At 48.9% G+C, this 16039-nt stretch overlaps 1 protein-coding gene across 1 annotated transcript in view; it reads left to right on the top strand.

The window, feature by feature from the left end:
- Positions 1–16039, top strand: part of HOOK1 (hook microtubule tethering protein 1) — an 859473-nt gene that overhangs the window by 668541 nt on the left and 174893 nt on the right. The gene's annotated exons all lie outside the window — the stretch shown is intronic.

The raw sequence follows: 16039 nt of genomic DNA, 5'->3' as shown, positions 1-16039 counted from the left end.
TTCAAGTCCTCACAAGGCGTCATCGTTCTTTTTTTCGAAGAGGAAAACTTTTTGTATATATGTCTATATATATGTTTCCAAAAAGTCCCCCAGATATGAGGCCGCACTCCAGAGCAGGTAAGTGTCACCACTTTTAATAAAAACAGACTGATTCACACCCCGTAATGGTGCCCCCCTGGCATGACGCGTTTAGAGGATTCCAACCTCTTCCTCAGATGCCAGAAGCACGAGCAGTCAATATCGCGTACATCTGCACTGTCCTCGCATGCTATTTCTTCAATTACTAATTGGCCTCTGGTGTGCCGTTTCACCGATGCATGTTGGGACCTGCAGTTTTATTACGCCGCTTTCATCCCTCTGGTGGTTCGAGTGCTCGTGCAAAATGAAGGGGCCAATCCTCAGCTCTCCATTGAGCCCCCGAGTGAGACGCAGACTGTTTAATTTGTGTATCCTGCTCCGCCGATCACAGAGGAAATAGTTCCCTGCGCAGACCAGCCCAGTCCAATGGAGGTGCGTCGCCTCCACGGCCTGGCAGCGCCGTGAATACTTGTTTCCAAAAAGTCCCCCAGATATGAGGCCGCACTCCAGAGCAGGTAAGTGTCACCACTTTTAATGAAAACAGACTGATTCACACCCCGTAATGGTGCCCCCCTGGCATGACGCGTTTCGAGGATTCCAACCTCTTCCTCAGATGCCAGAAGCACGAGCAGTCAATATCGCGTACATCTACACTGTCCTCGCATGCTATTTCTTCAATTACTAATTGGCCTCTGGTGTGCCGTTTCACCGATGCATGTTGGGACCTGCAGTTTTATTACGCCGCTTTCATCCCTCTGGTGGGTCGAGTGCTCGTGCAAAATGATAGGGCCAATCCTCAGCTCTCCATTGAGCCCCCGAGTGAGACGCAGCCTGTTTAATTTGTGCATCCTGCTCCGCCGATCACAGAGGAAATAGTTCCCTGCGCAGACCAGCCCAGTACAATGGCGGTGCGTCGCCTCCACGGCCTGGCAGCGCCGTGAATACTTGTTTCCAAAAAGTCCCCCAGATATGAAGCCGCACTCCAGAGCAGGTAAGTGTCACCACTTTTAATGAAAACAGACTGATTCACACCCCGTAATGGTGCCCCCCTGGCATGACGCGTTTCGAGGATTCCAACCTCTTCCTCAGATGCCAGAAGCACGAACAGTCAATATCGCGTACATCTGCACTGTCCTCGCACGCTATTTCTTCAATTACTAATTGGCCTCTGGTGTGCCGTTTCACCGATGCATGCTGGGACCTCCAGTTTTATTACGCGGCTTTCATCCCTCTGGTGGGTCGAGAGCTCGTGCAAAATGAAGGGGCCAATCCTCAGCTCTCCATTGAGCCCCCGAGTGAGACGCAGACTGTTTAATTTGTGCATCCTGCTCCGCCGATCACAGAGGAAATAGTTCCCTGCGCAGACCAGCCCAGTCCAATGACGGTGCGTCGCCTCCACGGCCTGGCAGCGCCATGAATACTTGTTTCCAAAAAGTCCCCCAGATATGAGGCCGCACTCCAGAGCAGGTAAGTGTCACCACTTTTAATGAAAACAGACTGATTCACACCCCGTAATGGTGCCCCCCTGGCATGACGCGTTTCGAGGACTCCAACCTCTTCCTCAGATGCCAGAAGCACGAGCAGTCAATATCGCGTACATCTGCACTGTCCTTGCACGCTATTTCTTCAATTACTAATTGGCCTCTGGTGTGCCGTTTCACCGATGCATGCTGGGACCTGCAGTTTTATTAGGCCGCTTTCATCCCTCTGGTGGGTCGAGTGCTCGTGCAAAATGAAGGGGCCAATCCTCAGCTCTCCATTGAGCCCCCGAGTGAGACGCAGACTGTTTAATTTGTGCATCCTGCTCCGCCGATCACAGAGGAAATAGTTCCCTGCGCAGACCAGCCCAGTCCAATGGCGGTGCGTTGCCTCCACGGCTTGGCAGCGCCGTGAATACTTGTTTCCAAAAAGTCCCCCAGATATGAGGCCGCACTCCAGAGCAGGTAAGTGTCACCACTTTTAATGAAAACAGACTGATTCACACCCCGTAATGGTGCCCCCCTGGCATGACGCGTTTTGAGGATTCCAACCTCTTCCTCAGATGCCAGAAGCACGAGCAGTCAATATCGCCTACATCTGCACTGTCCTCGCACGCTATTTCTTCAATTACTAATTGGCCTCTGGTGTGCCGTTTCACCGATGCATGCTGGGACCTACAGTTTTATTACGCCGCTTTCATCCCTCTGGTGGGTCGAGTGCTCGTGCAAAATGAAGGGGCCAATCCTCAGCTCTCCATTGAGCCCCCGAGTGAGACGCAGACTGTTTATTTTGTGCATCCTGCTCCGCCGATCACAGAGGAAATAGTTCCCTGCGCAGACCAGCCCAGTCCAATGGCGGTGCATCGCCTCCACGGCCTGGCAGCGCCGTGAATACTTGTTTCCAAAAAGTCCCCCAGATATGAGGCCGCACTCCAGAGAAGGTAAGTGTCACCACTTTTAATGAAAACAGACTGATTCACACCCCGTAATGGTGCCCCCCTGGCATGACGCGTTTCGAGGATTCCAACCTCTTCCGTAATAAAACTGCAGGTTCCAGCATGCATCGGTGAAACGACACACCAGAGGCCAATTAGTAATTGAAGAAATAGCGTGCGAGGACAGTGCAGATGTACGCGATATTGACTGCTCGTGCTTCTGGCATCTGAGGAAGAGGTTGGAATCCTCGAAACGCGTCATGCCAGGGGGGCACCATTACGGGGTGTGAATCAGTCTGTTTTCATTTAAAGTGGTGACACTTACCTGCTCTGGAGTGCGGCCTCATATCTGGGGGACTTTTTGGAAACAAGTATTCACGGCGCTGCCAGGCCGTGGAGGCGACGCACCGCCATTGGACTGGGCTGGTCTGCGCAGGTAACTATTTCCTCTGTGATCGGCGGAGCAGGATACACAAATTAAACAGTCTGCGTCTCACTCGGGGGCTCAATGGAGAGCTGAGGATTGGCCCCTTCATTTTGCACGAGCACTCGACCCACCAGAGGGATGAAAGCGGCATAATAAAACTGCAGGTCCCAGCATGCATCAGTGAAACGGCACACCAGAGGCCAATTAGTAATTGAAGAAATAGCGTGCGAGGACAGTGCAGATGTACGCGATATTGACTGCTCGTGCTTCTGGCATCTGGGGAAGAGGTTGGAATCCTCGAAACGCGTCATGCCAGGGGGGCACCATTACGGGGTGTGAATCAGTCTGTTTTCATTAAAAGTGGTGACACTTACCTGCTCTGGAGTGCGGCCTCATATCTGGGGTACTTTTTGGAAACATGTATTCACGGCGCTGCCAGGCCGTGGAGGCGACGCACCGCCATTGGACTGGGCTGGTCTGCGCAGTGAACTATTTCCTCTGTGATCGGCGGAGCAGGATGCACAAATTAAACAGTCTGCGTCTCACTCGGGGGCTCAATGGAGAGCTGAGGATTGGCCCCTTCATTTTGCACGAGCACTCGACCCACCAGAGGGATGAAAGCGGCGTAATAAAACTGCAGGTCCCAGTATGCATCGGTGAAACGGCACACCAGAGGCCAATTAGTAATTGAAGTAATAGCGTGCGAGGACAGTGCAGATGTACGCGATATTGACTGCTCGTGCTTCTGGCATTTGAGGAAGAGGTTGGAATCCTCGAAACGCGTCATGCCAGGGGGGCACCATTACGGGGTGTGAATCAGTCTGTTTTCATTAAAAGTGGTGACACTTACATGCTCTGGATTGCGGCCTCATATCTGGGGGACTTTTTGGAAACATGTCTATATAGATATATATATATATACACACACACACACACATATATGTATATATATATATATACATATATATATATATATATGTATATATATATATATATATATATATATATATATATATATATATATATATATATATATATATATACATTTTGTGCTTGTAATAGTAAATTTAGGGAATTAAACAAAAATTAAAATACTGTAAAATATATATTTTTATTAGTTGTGTTACATTATATGTATTTCTGTATGTATATTTCAAAAGACACTCCACAAGCAATGTATATCTTATCACATAGAAAGCTTGTGCACTCCAGCCACGTGCAGTTTGAAGCAATTTATTACATGCTTATCCCAAAGTTTACAGATTAAACCCAATGTGTTTATGAGTGTGTGTATATATGTGTGTATATATATATATATACATATATATATGTGTGTGTGTGTTTATATAAGTATATTTTTAAAGATTTAAATATTAGTGAGACTAATATTAGCTATCCCAAAGTTCCCAAATTTAAGTGGAGAGCAGCTCCTATATATGCGCAGTATTACAGCTTTGGAACGGCAAAACACCATCCAAGTCAACCTGCAATGCACAAAAGCGACCCGTGCCATGTGTCTCGCTCTCATCATAGTTTTTGAGAGGTATAGCTCTCCGAAGAGCTCTGATGAGAGCAAGACACGTGTCATGGGTTACTTTCGTGCATTTTATATTGGCTTGGATGGTGTTTTGCAGATCCAAAGCTGTAATACTGTGCCTGGAGTGGTAGGAGACTTGTCATTTGGCAGCTCGGCATGGATAGCGCTTTGATAATCTTATGCATAAAGATTTTGCTGTTTATATATATGTGTGTGTGTGTGTGTTTATATACTGTGGAGTGAAAAGTAATAAAATATCTATCTGCTAGAGACTACTAGCCGCAGATTCCTTCACGTAGAATTCTCCCCAGGCGTGAGACTGGATCCGTAAACTTTTTTGCCACAGCATCCCTGCACGCTGGGGGCGGAGCGACATCACGCGGGTCGCATCCCCGAGCCCCTCTCGGTCCTTTGACAAGGTGGTCCTGTCTAAGCCGAGGTGACGCCGCTATGGCGCCGGCAGCAGCTGGACCGTGCGGAGCCACAGTGGTCGATGGACCGTCCTCGTCCCGCTCCGGGTCGAGGCCGAGGGCAGACCCCTCGACCCTCTCCGGGCCCCTCTCGTCCCTCCCCACAGGCGGCTGCCTCGTCGGAGGGCGAGTCGGAGGTTGAATTGTCCCTGGCACCGCCACATGGGTTGCCAAGCGATCTTCGCCTCATTCTGGTCCGCGGCTGCCAGAGGGCTTCGTGCCACTCCCCAGGCCCGTCTCGTTCCCCCACGCAGGTGGCTGCCTCGGCGGGGGTCGGGTCGGCGTCACTCCAGCACCGCCCCAGGGCCGGTGCGGCTCCAGCTCTACTCTGGTCTCCGCTCCGGTCCACGGTGCGGGGGGACTTGGAGGTACCTTGTCTGGTGACACCGGCTGGTGCCGACGTCCTACCTCATGCAGCGGACTCTATGGCTCGGCGCAGGGGTCGTACCGCGGATTTTTCATCGGACGCTCCTTCTTCTCCAGAGGCAGGCCGTATATTGGTGTCGTCCTCCCCGGAGACTGGTCGCTGTGTGGTGTCTTTTTCACCGGCGTCGAAGGGCGGCTCCCCGCCCTTCCTGAGGCAGAGGTGTTCGTCGGAAGAGCGGCAGGTCCCTCATTCTTTGGCTCCATCTGACTTCCAGGTCTGGCCCTTGCCTGCCCCGCTTGGCCTCGGGGACGGCCGCCTTAGTTTGCAGCCGTCGCCCACGGAGAAGCTGCTTTCTCCACCGCGGGGCCCTACTGAGGCGGGTGTCTTTCCCTTCACCCCTCAGCCGCCAGCCCCATTTTTGCGGACTGTTTTTCCCTCCCTGCCGCCACTGTTGACTCCGCTGTCCCTAGAGGCCCGTTGGCTGGACTCTTGGGGCCCTTAACACCTTGTGTGTGCTGGTTAGGGCCTCCTCCTGTTTGTGGGACTCGGCTGAGTCTCTGGGATCTGCAGCGTCCCGGGAGTCTCGCCTGGTGGACTTACGGCATCATGCATTGGATGGCCAGGAGCTTGCGGCGTTTATTCTCCGCACCGCTCTGGACATCTCAGAGGTGCTTGGCCAGGTCATAGCTTCCTCAGTCGCTCTCCGTCGCCATGCTTGGCTTTGGGACGGAGTATTCCCTGAGAATACTCGGGAGCGACTCATCGACCTTCTGTTTGATGGCAGCCTATTGTTCCATGCCCCGGCCAACACCGCCATCCAAAGGCTCTTGGCAGGGCTCTGTCCTCCTCCTCCACCTCCGCCTTATCCTCCTCCTCCTCCGTCCCCTCCTCAGTGACTTCTGAGTTGGGGTGATTCTGGGCCTCCTTAAAGCTGGCTATTCTGTCTGTGCAGTGTGTTTTCTGGCCGTTTACGTCCTTCCTTGGGACTTTGGCATTGTTGGCTGCTTGATTGCCCTTGTGTTGATTGTGTTTGGTTCTGCAGGAGTTGTTGCGCAGGCTTGACCCTGAGATTGGACCTTCTGCTTTGCTTGGGCTGCTTGTCAAGCCTTCAGCGGGGGTGTTTTTCCCCGTGGCTCTTTTGTTTTTTCCTCTGCTGCGGAAGTTCTTCCAAAGAGGGTTCCCTTATCTTGGGACTTAACATACCCTATGTGGGGTAGTGGTAGCCGTTATATGGCTTGTGCTCTGCTAGAGGGTTCTGGTCGCCTTCGGGTGCCTGTTTTCCATGGCGTTTAGGTAGGTTGCTTTTGCTTCCTGAGGTCGTGTGCGTGGCCATGCGTAGTGGTGGCCCGGGCATCTCCTCCTCTCCCTGCTCCTGTCCTGAGTTCTGGGATGAACCTGTGCCTCCCTTGCCGGGCATCGCTTACTCGGCCTTCCTGGGGCATCCGGCTGTTTTTTTGCTTCTGACTTTGACTGCCGGCGCTGTTCTGGCTGGCAGGCCGTTCTCCATCTGGAGTGGGTTCGCCTTCTTTTCCATAGTTTCCTTGGGCCCACTAGGCTTCTTCTTCTTTTCCTTCCGCTTTTCCTGTCTTAGCATTGGGCGGAAGCTATTTTGCCTTGTGGGGGAGTGGGGTGCTTCGGCCTCTCAGTCCTTGCCCTTGGTTCCTCTGCTGTGAGTGTACAAGCCTCTTCAGCCTTCTTTCCCTCCTACATCCCCTTGGGGTCGGTGGGGTCCTGCTTGTGGGGGTTCCCTTGGCCTGGCAGGGCCGAGGTTCGACCTGGTCCACGGATTTGGTCCCCTGTGGGGCCCTCTGTTCTGCATTGGCTGGTGTGGTCCTTTCGCAAACCTTCCTTCCCAGGGGGTATTGCTAGGGTATCTATTCTACGTGAAGGAATCTGCAGCTAGTAGTCTCTATCAGATGTACGAGTTACTTACCTTCGGTAACGATGTATCTGGTGGAGACGATTCTAGCCGCAAATTCCTTCATGGCCAGCCCTTCCTCCCCTATTCTGAGAGGACCCTTGGGTTGGTCTTCGGTGCTCGCCTCCCGGTGGGGGGCAGTGTCCCCTGTGAGTGCCTTCCTTGTTCTTTACGGGTGACTCCGTCTAGGGCGGTTCTTTCCTCCTTTGGTCCTTTGGAGGACGGGGTTCCGGTGCTCTGGTGCCCTCCTGCTCTGGCTACTCCAGGTTTGGGGGGGATTGCTTTCTATCCCTGTCCTCCCTCCCCTCCCTTCCTTCCATTGCTGTCCTCTGCTTCAGGGTCATCTGGCCTTGTCTTGCCCTCGTCCCTTGTGGGTGGTTGCCCTCTAGGTTGGGGTGACTTGGCGGTTTGTTGTCCCTGTCTGTCTTGAGACTGGTCCCATTTCTTGCTCAGGATGGGAGGGGTGGGTTTCCTACGTGTGCCATGACTTTTACGCATGTTCTTGCCTCCGAGGGACAGGGATGGGAGGTTGTCTATGTGCTGGCAGGGTGACTGCGCAGGTTTCTGCTTGTTCTTCTTCTTTCTTCTTTCCCTGCCCTTGGGATCTGCGGTATTGGCACTACTCTAGTGGTGTTGTTAGTCACTGTTTCTTTCCAATTTTTCTGCTCTTCGCATACTGTTACCATGCTTCCACAGTTTTTTATCTGGTGGTTCCGCGTTGTGGTGCGGAAAAGTTCTCCGAAGAAAATTGACATGGGCGCGCCGGGGCGGGTCTCATGTGACCTCGCTGACGTCACGTACGCGGATGACACTTCGGCGTAGTTGCGTGATGTCGCCCCGCCCCCGGCGCGCAGGGATGCTATGGCATAAAAGTTTCCGGATCCAGTCTCACACCTGAGGATAATTCTACGTGAAGGAATCTGCGGCTAGAATCGTCTCTACCAGATACATCGTTACCGAAGGTAAGTAACTCGTTCACTTGTCCTTGGGAAAGGTTGCCTCCTAAATCTAGGTGTCCTGTAACACAATCCACTTGTCCCTTTGGTGCAATGTAGTGCAGCGACAAATTATGGTAGCAGTCTTATTATATAAAAGCTCTGATAATGGCCTCTCTGATTATACCAGAGCTCATACAATAGTAGAGTTTAAATACTAGCATTTCCCTTATTTTGACACCGTTCTGCAGATCTATATACTGGGTCTGGAGGAAGCAGTGAGCAATAGTTCCCCTTTGTTGGAATGCCCTTCTTAATCATTACAAACCTACTAACTTGCATGTTTTATGGGTTTTCATCAGCCAGTCTCTAATATTTTCCTATATAGAGAAAGGTTGAAAATTTCTCCCTGTTAAGGGCTGAAGTAAAACTTCCTACCGGGGTTGGGGAAAAAAGAAGTAATTGGAGGGAAAGTGAACTTGTTACCCCTCAACAGATTTACACATGAACAAAATCTACACAAGCATATTTGCTCATGCTAAAATGCAGATCTGAAAAAGACAGTTAGTTATAGATTCCTTACCTTAGAATTACCCCCAGACGTCAGACTGCATCCGGAGAATTTTCACTTAGCACTACCCCTGCGATTTGGTGGGTGGTGTCGGTCCCCTCAGCATCCGCCATCGGTGTCGTTGTTGCCAGGATGACGTAGTGGTGCCTACCCAGATGCCTCACATGCACGCTGACATCAGTTATTACTTTTTCTGTTCCAGCCTAGCGCAGATCCTGATAGAGCCACTAAACTTTTTAGACGTTTTGTCGACTTCTTTTTCAAGTCTTCGACTCCTGCTGCACGAGGGATGTCCCAACGCCGGACCAGGTTCAAGCCTTGCTACTCCTGTCACAAGCTGATGCCTGTGACGGACCTGCACCTCGTGTGTCTTTGGTGTCTGGAACGCAACTACGACCCAAAGACGTGCTCCGACTGCCGAGCCATGAATCCAAAGCCTTCATGGGAGCAGTCCCGAAAACTCTTGGAGGCCTGGCGGTCGGCTCGGCGTTGCTCCCAGTTTCGTTCAAGAGGAAGTTCTCGAGGCCGCTCGTGGAGCCCCCACACCTTGCCACTCTAAGTTTTCGAGGTCCTCAGGTAAGTCCAAGCACAAGAAGAAGGCAAAGAAGCACCAGCATTCTTCTCCTTCTCCCCGTCTGTCAGCTCTAAAGCTCCATCTCCGGGGGCCTCCTTCAGGGACAACTCAGCTCCACCCCTCCTTTCTTGAAGCCGGAGCGTCCCCTGCCCAACTTCGTAAGTTCTACGAGGCCCTCCACCTCATCTTTGGGCAGCCCATCTCCGCCGGCGCACCTTTGGGCCCCATGGAGCCGCTCAGGGGTCCTAGGCCTTCGATGCTGGCAGCTCCGGCCCCGGCGCTGGATGGCCCCCACGGACCCAGGCCTGGATCCAGCTCTACGCAGTTCGATCTTACCCAACCTTCACCGGTAACGATCCCATTGACGACGCCCCTGGCTTACGCCGTCCCCATCCTCACCCCCGAGATGGACCCCGACCTGGACCGACGTCGGATCTGACACTGGAGGGTACTTTTGTTTGACAGTTCATCCCTGGTGTTTCCTACCGGCCTGAAGGTGATGATGAGGACTGGGTGGGGTCTCTGGACCCCTTAGCAGACCAGCTGGAATAGCCAGACTGGAGAGAGGTCTTGGAGGGGTGACTCAGCCTGCAGCATCCACTTCTGAACCCTCATTGCCGATCAATGAAGCTCTCACGGACGTCCTCCCAGGCACCTGGTCCAAGCCTGGCACAGGGCCTCCTGTGGAAAGGACGATTGCCCGCCGCCATTGTATGGCCCTGTGCGACCCAGTTTTCCTAACCCAACACCCTTCCCCCGAGAGCTTGGTGGTCCAGGCCTCTTCATCCAAGGGCACATTCTTTCCTGCTCCCTGCAGAATCCTAGAAGCTGTATCATCTTGGGAAGCGTATGTTCTCTTTCTCCGGCTTAGCACTGCGGTCTGCCAATACCCCATGCCTCTTGGGCCGATACTCCCACACCATCTGGGAGGAGGTTGCGCAAGTGCTGCCTCAGTGCCCAGAGAAGGTCCAGGCCGTTCTCTCCCAGGCAATGGCGGATGGGAGAGATTCAGTAAAATTCACAATAAGATATGGACTGGATATTACTGACTCATTGGGCTGAACGATTGCCACGTCGTTAGCCCTTCGGCGCTATGCCTGGTTGAGGACATCTGGCTTTTCGGGGGATGTCCAGTCCACCTTGATGGACATGCCCTTTGATGGCTTGTCGTCTTTTTGGCGACAAAGCAGACTTGGCACTTGAGTGCTTTATAGATTCTAGGGCTACTGCCTTCCCGATCGATCCAGTCTGCTTTTCGTCCCATTCGTGGCTACGGAAGGGGTGCCCAACCACGTCCGGCCCAGCCTAGCCACCGGTAGATGCAAGCTGCCCAGCCTCAGCGTGGCCCCGGACTTGGGACCTAGCCACCTTGCAGGTCTGTGAGCCAGCGGGCAGGCCAGTCCACCCTTTCTCCCCCTGCTGCGGCCTCCAAGCCGTCCTGGTCCGAGCTTTCAGGGCCCTCAGCTGCCGATGGGCGGCATGATTCACCATCACCTTCCCTACTGGCAATCCATCACGTTGGACAGATGGGTTTTGCAAATAGTCTGAAGGGCCTGCTCCCCCCATTTCGAAACTACATCATTGCCACCGTCTTTCGATCGCATGTCTGAGGATCATTTGGCGTTTCTCCGCCAGGAGGTTTTAGCTCTCTTGGCGAAGGGAGCTATCGAGGGGGTCCTTGTGCCAGAAGTAGGTCGTGTTTGCTTTTCCCGCTACTTTCTGGTGCCCAAGAAGAACAAAGGCCTGCGTCCTGTCCTGGACTTCAGGGCCCTAAACCGCTTCCTCCAATACCTATTGGCTTTGCTAATTGTTTATTTTCATGTTTCCTATAATTTTGTTTAAACTGGTTACACTGATTTTCCATTATGAATATTGTTTGTAAATATTAGCATTATCAACACATTTAAATAAATGATGCTTCAAAAAATGGCACCTAAAATTTCACAGTAGTTTAGCAAAACCTTTTATCCTATTTGTATTGTTTATGAACATTTAATTTTGATAGCAAAGAATCATCAATCTTGGTGTCAAGCTTTTGCATATATTTGCATCTAACCTGAGAGCATCCTAGAAGCATTGTACGATGCCTCTATTGTTAAACTTTGCAAATGTGTGTGGACATTTTTATACTGAAACCACTGTTGGTAGTGCAGTGTGAACTTACATTTCCTAAAAGCACTCACCCTAATAATAAAGGCTTGGTATTAATGAACCATAAATAGCAATAACGTATAGACACAAATTTTACCTTAACTGCACACAATTCCCTTCCCTGATCCATACTGTGGTACTGCAATCTGGCAGCCAAAGGGGTTGTTCTGTAGGAGGTAGGGCCTACTTGTCGCCAGGACAAAATAAACATGAAAACTTGTTGCCCTTGACCCCAAACAATATTTAGTGTGTGTCAGGCTATAGGAATTCCTCACCCCTGTTGAGATTTATTTAATTAACATATTATTAATAGTATATATAAAATATCTAAAATGTACTACTTTAAACTGTGTATATATTAAGAAACAATATTGTGTGTATGGTTTTAAAATATTAATGTGGAACAATTGTACTTACCATTATAAGGATAGGGACACAATATTTTTGTACACAATATTTTTGACACAATATTTGTGTTACAAGATATTGTGATTTCGATATTGGGTCAGTGATCCTTATTCAACTGCAGGCCATAAACATTTTTAGCTTCACTTGTTTTGTTTTGAAAGTGTTTTTTCCAAGAAAGCAGTACATGATCAACCATCTGGGCCAGATTTACTAAGATTTTGCATCGAGGTTGCATCACATTGTGGTGCAACCCCAATGCAAAATCGTTTTTGTTATTTACTAAGCCATGCAAAGCCACTTTGCATACTTTAGTAAATACAAAGTATTGACTTGTGTTACCTTGCTTTGGGAAGGCGTTCCATGGGTGGTGCTTGGGCGTTGGCATGCACCCACCAATGGATGTTGGCATATTCCCAGATGTAGAAAGACTTATAATCCTGGTAATGGGGCAAACTGTTAACCTTCCCAGTGAGGCATAACAAGGAGAAGTATCTTTAGTTCTCCTTGTTACTTTCTCTTTCTGTACGTGCTGCGTTCTTCAGCTCACATAGAAAGAGGAATATGTCTCTAAGGATTGTTTTTATGTAGGAAAGTATCCCTTCCTTCACAAAAACAATCTTGCCTATAATGCAGGCACGTCTGCACCCTGGTGCAGGGGTACCTGCGTTGGTGCGAGGCAGCACATAGTGCTCTAGTACTGGGGAGAACGGAAATGCTCCATATTTTTCATGATATGGTTGCTACCCTGTATTATGAATTTGGCTCCCTGATCTCTTTGATAAATCCTAAGTGCTTTGTGTGGTGCTCCTTGGTCAGGGCATCTGCTGACAGTGCACTCCCATTTTCACTACTGCAAGGCCCCCACAGGATAACATTGGGTCACCTTATTGCATTTAAGTCATGTTTGGTGTCTAAAGAATTGTAATTAAAAACCCTCTTTAATAGTAGAGTTGAATTTTAAGCCACAGTTCTGGAAAAGCCGCTTTAAAAAAGTTGACATTTTCTTGTTCCAACCATTGGTGCCTGCATTCTGTATCTTGGGTCACATAACTAGGTGTGGCTGACAATTGGTCATGGTGTATTGCTCCCACACAGTGAGACAAAGGGGAAAAGTTGTTGGCAGAATGGGCCATCTCTGACTTGATGAGGGAGAGGAGCTGTCACCTAACACAGATGCACATCACAAAGACTTTTCCCCCAGCACTCTCATAGAGGTTTGAACACTAGTCTTTTTTGCACCCAGAAAAGCTGGGGCCAGGGCAGTGAGGCTGGATATTCCAAAAACCTCTGGGGGTGAAAAGCTACAGAACCTTCTCCTACTTCAAAGCTGGCACGAGGTATAAATGATGGACCCTCAGACCTAACTCTTCAGTTCACCTCATGACATGTGGAAGAGTCAAAAGGACTGGTGTGCTGCTCTGCTGCAAGAAGGACTGCTACTCTGATGCTCTGCTGCCTGTTGCCCTGCTGCTTAAGTGATAAAGAATGAACCTGCATCTTGAACCCAGGACCCCCAGAGTGGCGGCAAGGGCTAGTAAACTGGTCTCCTGATCAGATCCTCAGGGACAGAAAAGGCCCCAACTACCTTGAACCTAGCCCCTGAGCTCTCTCTGCTGTAAGTCTTTCCCCCCAAGTGGTGCCACCTCAGTCCTGGTCCCTTGGAAGTTGGCCTGAAGGTGCTCTACCAGCCCAGGTGTGGTTTTCTGGGTAGAACCGACCCAGTGCGACACATCTCCTCGCAGCTCCGCATCGGATCCGCCCCTGCGTGACACATCCCCGATGCAGGATATTGGAGCCCACATCTCCTTGGAACTGCCACTGCACTACATATCCCGACTCAGGACTTAGCATCGCAAGCCTCTTTGAGGGCTTCATCAGAATCTCCTCTACATGACGCATCCTCAACTCAGGACTTTTCATCGCCTCCTGCAGCTCCTCAGACCCACAACTGTGCAACACACCGTCAATTCAGGATCTTGCAACACTCCGCAACCAGTATTTAAAGTACTTTATTCAGTGGGCCTAAGTTGGTTCCTGTATCCGGCTCGCACTCCATTGCAGTTGGCCTGAACTTGAGACTGTGTCCTGGTCCGGCACGACCAAATAATTAGAGTTACCTGAGAGTTAAGCACAGGTTAGTTTGAGGTTACATGTGAATTCACCCTGACAGGAATTTTGGTTGTTGCTTAAATATCTCCTCAACCAGTGACCCAATTGCCTATAGTTGCATAGATAGATAGATAGATAGATAGATAGATAGATAGATAGATAGATAGATAGATAGATAGATAGATAGATAGATAGATAGATAGATAGATAGATAGATAGATAGATAGATAGATAGATAGATAGATAGATAGATAGATAGATAGATAGATAGATAGATAGATAGATAGATAGATAGATAGATAGATAGATAGATAGATAGATAGATAGATAGATAGACAGAATTTGAAAATGTGAAAGACATACAAGCAGGACATGCATACTAAAATGATTCACAAGTATAAATGAAGTCCTCAATTAAAACACATACCAATATGACATACAGGACATACAGGAGTTCAGTTATATATGAACTTCATTGCAGGCACTGAACAGGCTCCCTTATGAGGCAAGATCACAGCTAAAAATTGCCTTCATGACACACAAAGCCCTGCACTTCAACGCACCAAAGTATCTAGCCAATCAACTGGAATTACCAGGCTGTAGCAGAACTATGAGAAGCACCGACACCTTGCTATTGAAACCGCAAAACTTTCGGAAAAAGAAAACCTACAGTGAGGGGATTGTGGACAAGCACTACTCAGGAGTCTCACAGATAAGAACCGACCAAATGATGGCGGCGCCGTGTTGCGGGGATTCAGCACATACACAGAACTATGTGCAGGAAAACAGGACCTCGGTGTATAGGGGCTGTGCCTTCCTACCACCTTAGTACCCAAAATCCCAAAACTCACCAGCTATAGTGTCTCATTCGTTCTCCTACATAATCACGAAGCTACAAATGATTAGACAATCCAGAACACAACACTCCCAACTCTGTCAGGAATCTAGCAGATAACGCGAAAAGCAGATATTTCTCATGTGAAAGGCATACACAGTGTCTTGCAAAATAAAGTCATGTAGTAACGTGCGCAAAAGCAGCATCATGTCAGCAAAGCTCATGCCAACTTAGCAATGTTGACAAAGACCCTAATGGCCATATAACTATGCTGTATGCTGTAGTGGGCAGAAGCAAAATGTGAATTATGTTATATTATGTTATATTGATTTGTGTAGCGCACTAATCACCCCATAGGGTATCCAGGCGCTTGGGCTAGTGTGTAGGTGTGTGGTCCCCAAGGTATTTACCCAAAGAGCCAAGGCTACAGCTTCTTGCCGAACTCAAGAAGTGAGAAGGAGCCAACAAGTGACCAACTGATGAAGAGTGCCAGCCAAAAGCGTATAATTTAATACATATAATTTTAATAAAATCAAACAGCTTGGCTTTGGCTGATGAAGTCACACATGAAATTAGTTTTTTTGTCTTGTATAGGACTATTGGGCTCGCATTCCTTTTAGCAAATGTGTGCACAAGGTTCGTAAATTACGGACCAATTAATTTTCTTGAACATGTCATTTAGTTCAAGTATCTTTATTGTTTTTTTTAAAAAGAAGTACATTTGCAATACAATAGCAATACATCAATTCAGAGTCAAGAATATAATAATAAGGCATTTAAAAAAAGAAGGACTTCATGACAAAGAGCTAATGGGCTAGGATAAAAAGAGGCTAGGATAAAAAGATGTCAAAGTTATCATATAAAAATGATCAGATAAATACCATGACAAATACAAATATTGTAAATTCATCAGATATAAAGCCCAGGGATGTGGAACAGATAACGCACCTAATATATCGCAACAAAGTAATGTGTTAGTTGCATTGATTAATAGAAAAGATATATCAGCGAGAGGAAAAGAGGTGAAAGAAGATAGGAGGGGAAAAAAGAAGAAAGAGGAAAGAATACTAGAGAAAAGGAAGAAGGATAACATGGTATATACTTTGGGTCTACTGCAGTCCTGGTCAACGTAATCTTATCACAATATTAAATATATGATTTTCCACCAATTCTTATGCATAATTTTCCTTCCTGTATTCTCATTTTTGTGTTTTTATAGTCATAGTAATAATGCCTTAGAGGCTGA

This window comes from Triturus cristatus, chromosome 4_2 (genome assembly GCF_964204655.1).
Source record: "Triturus cristatus chromosome 4_2, aTriCri1.1, whole genome shotgun sequence".
Taxonomy (NCBI): Eukaryota; Metazoa; Chordata; class Amphibia; order Caudata; family Salamandridae; genus Triturus; species Triturus cristatus.
The sequence above is the reverse complement of the archived record's forward strand: the minus strand, read 5'-3'. Positions and strand labels throughout refer to the sequence as shown.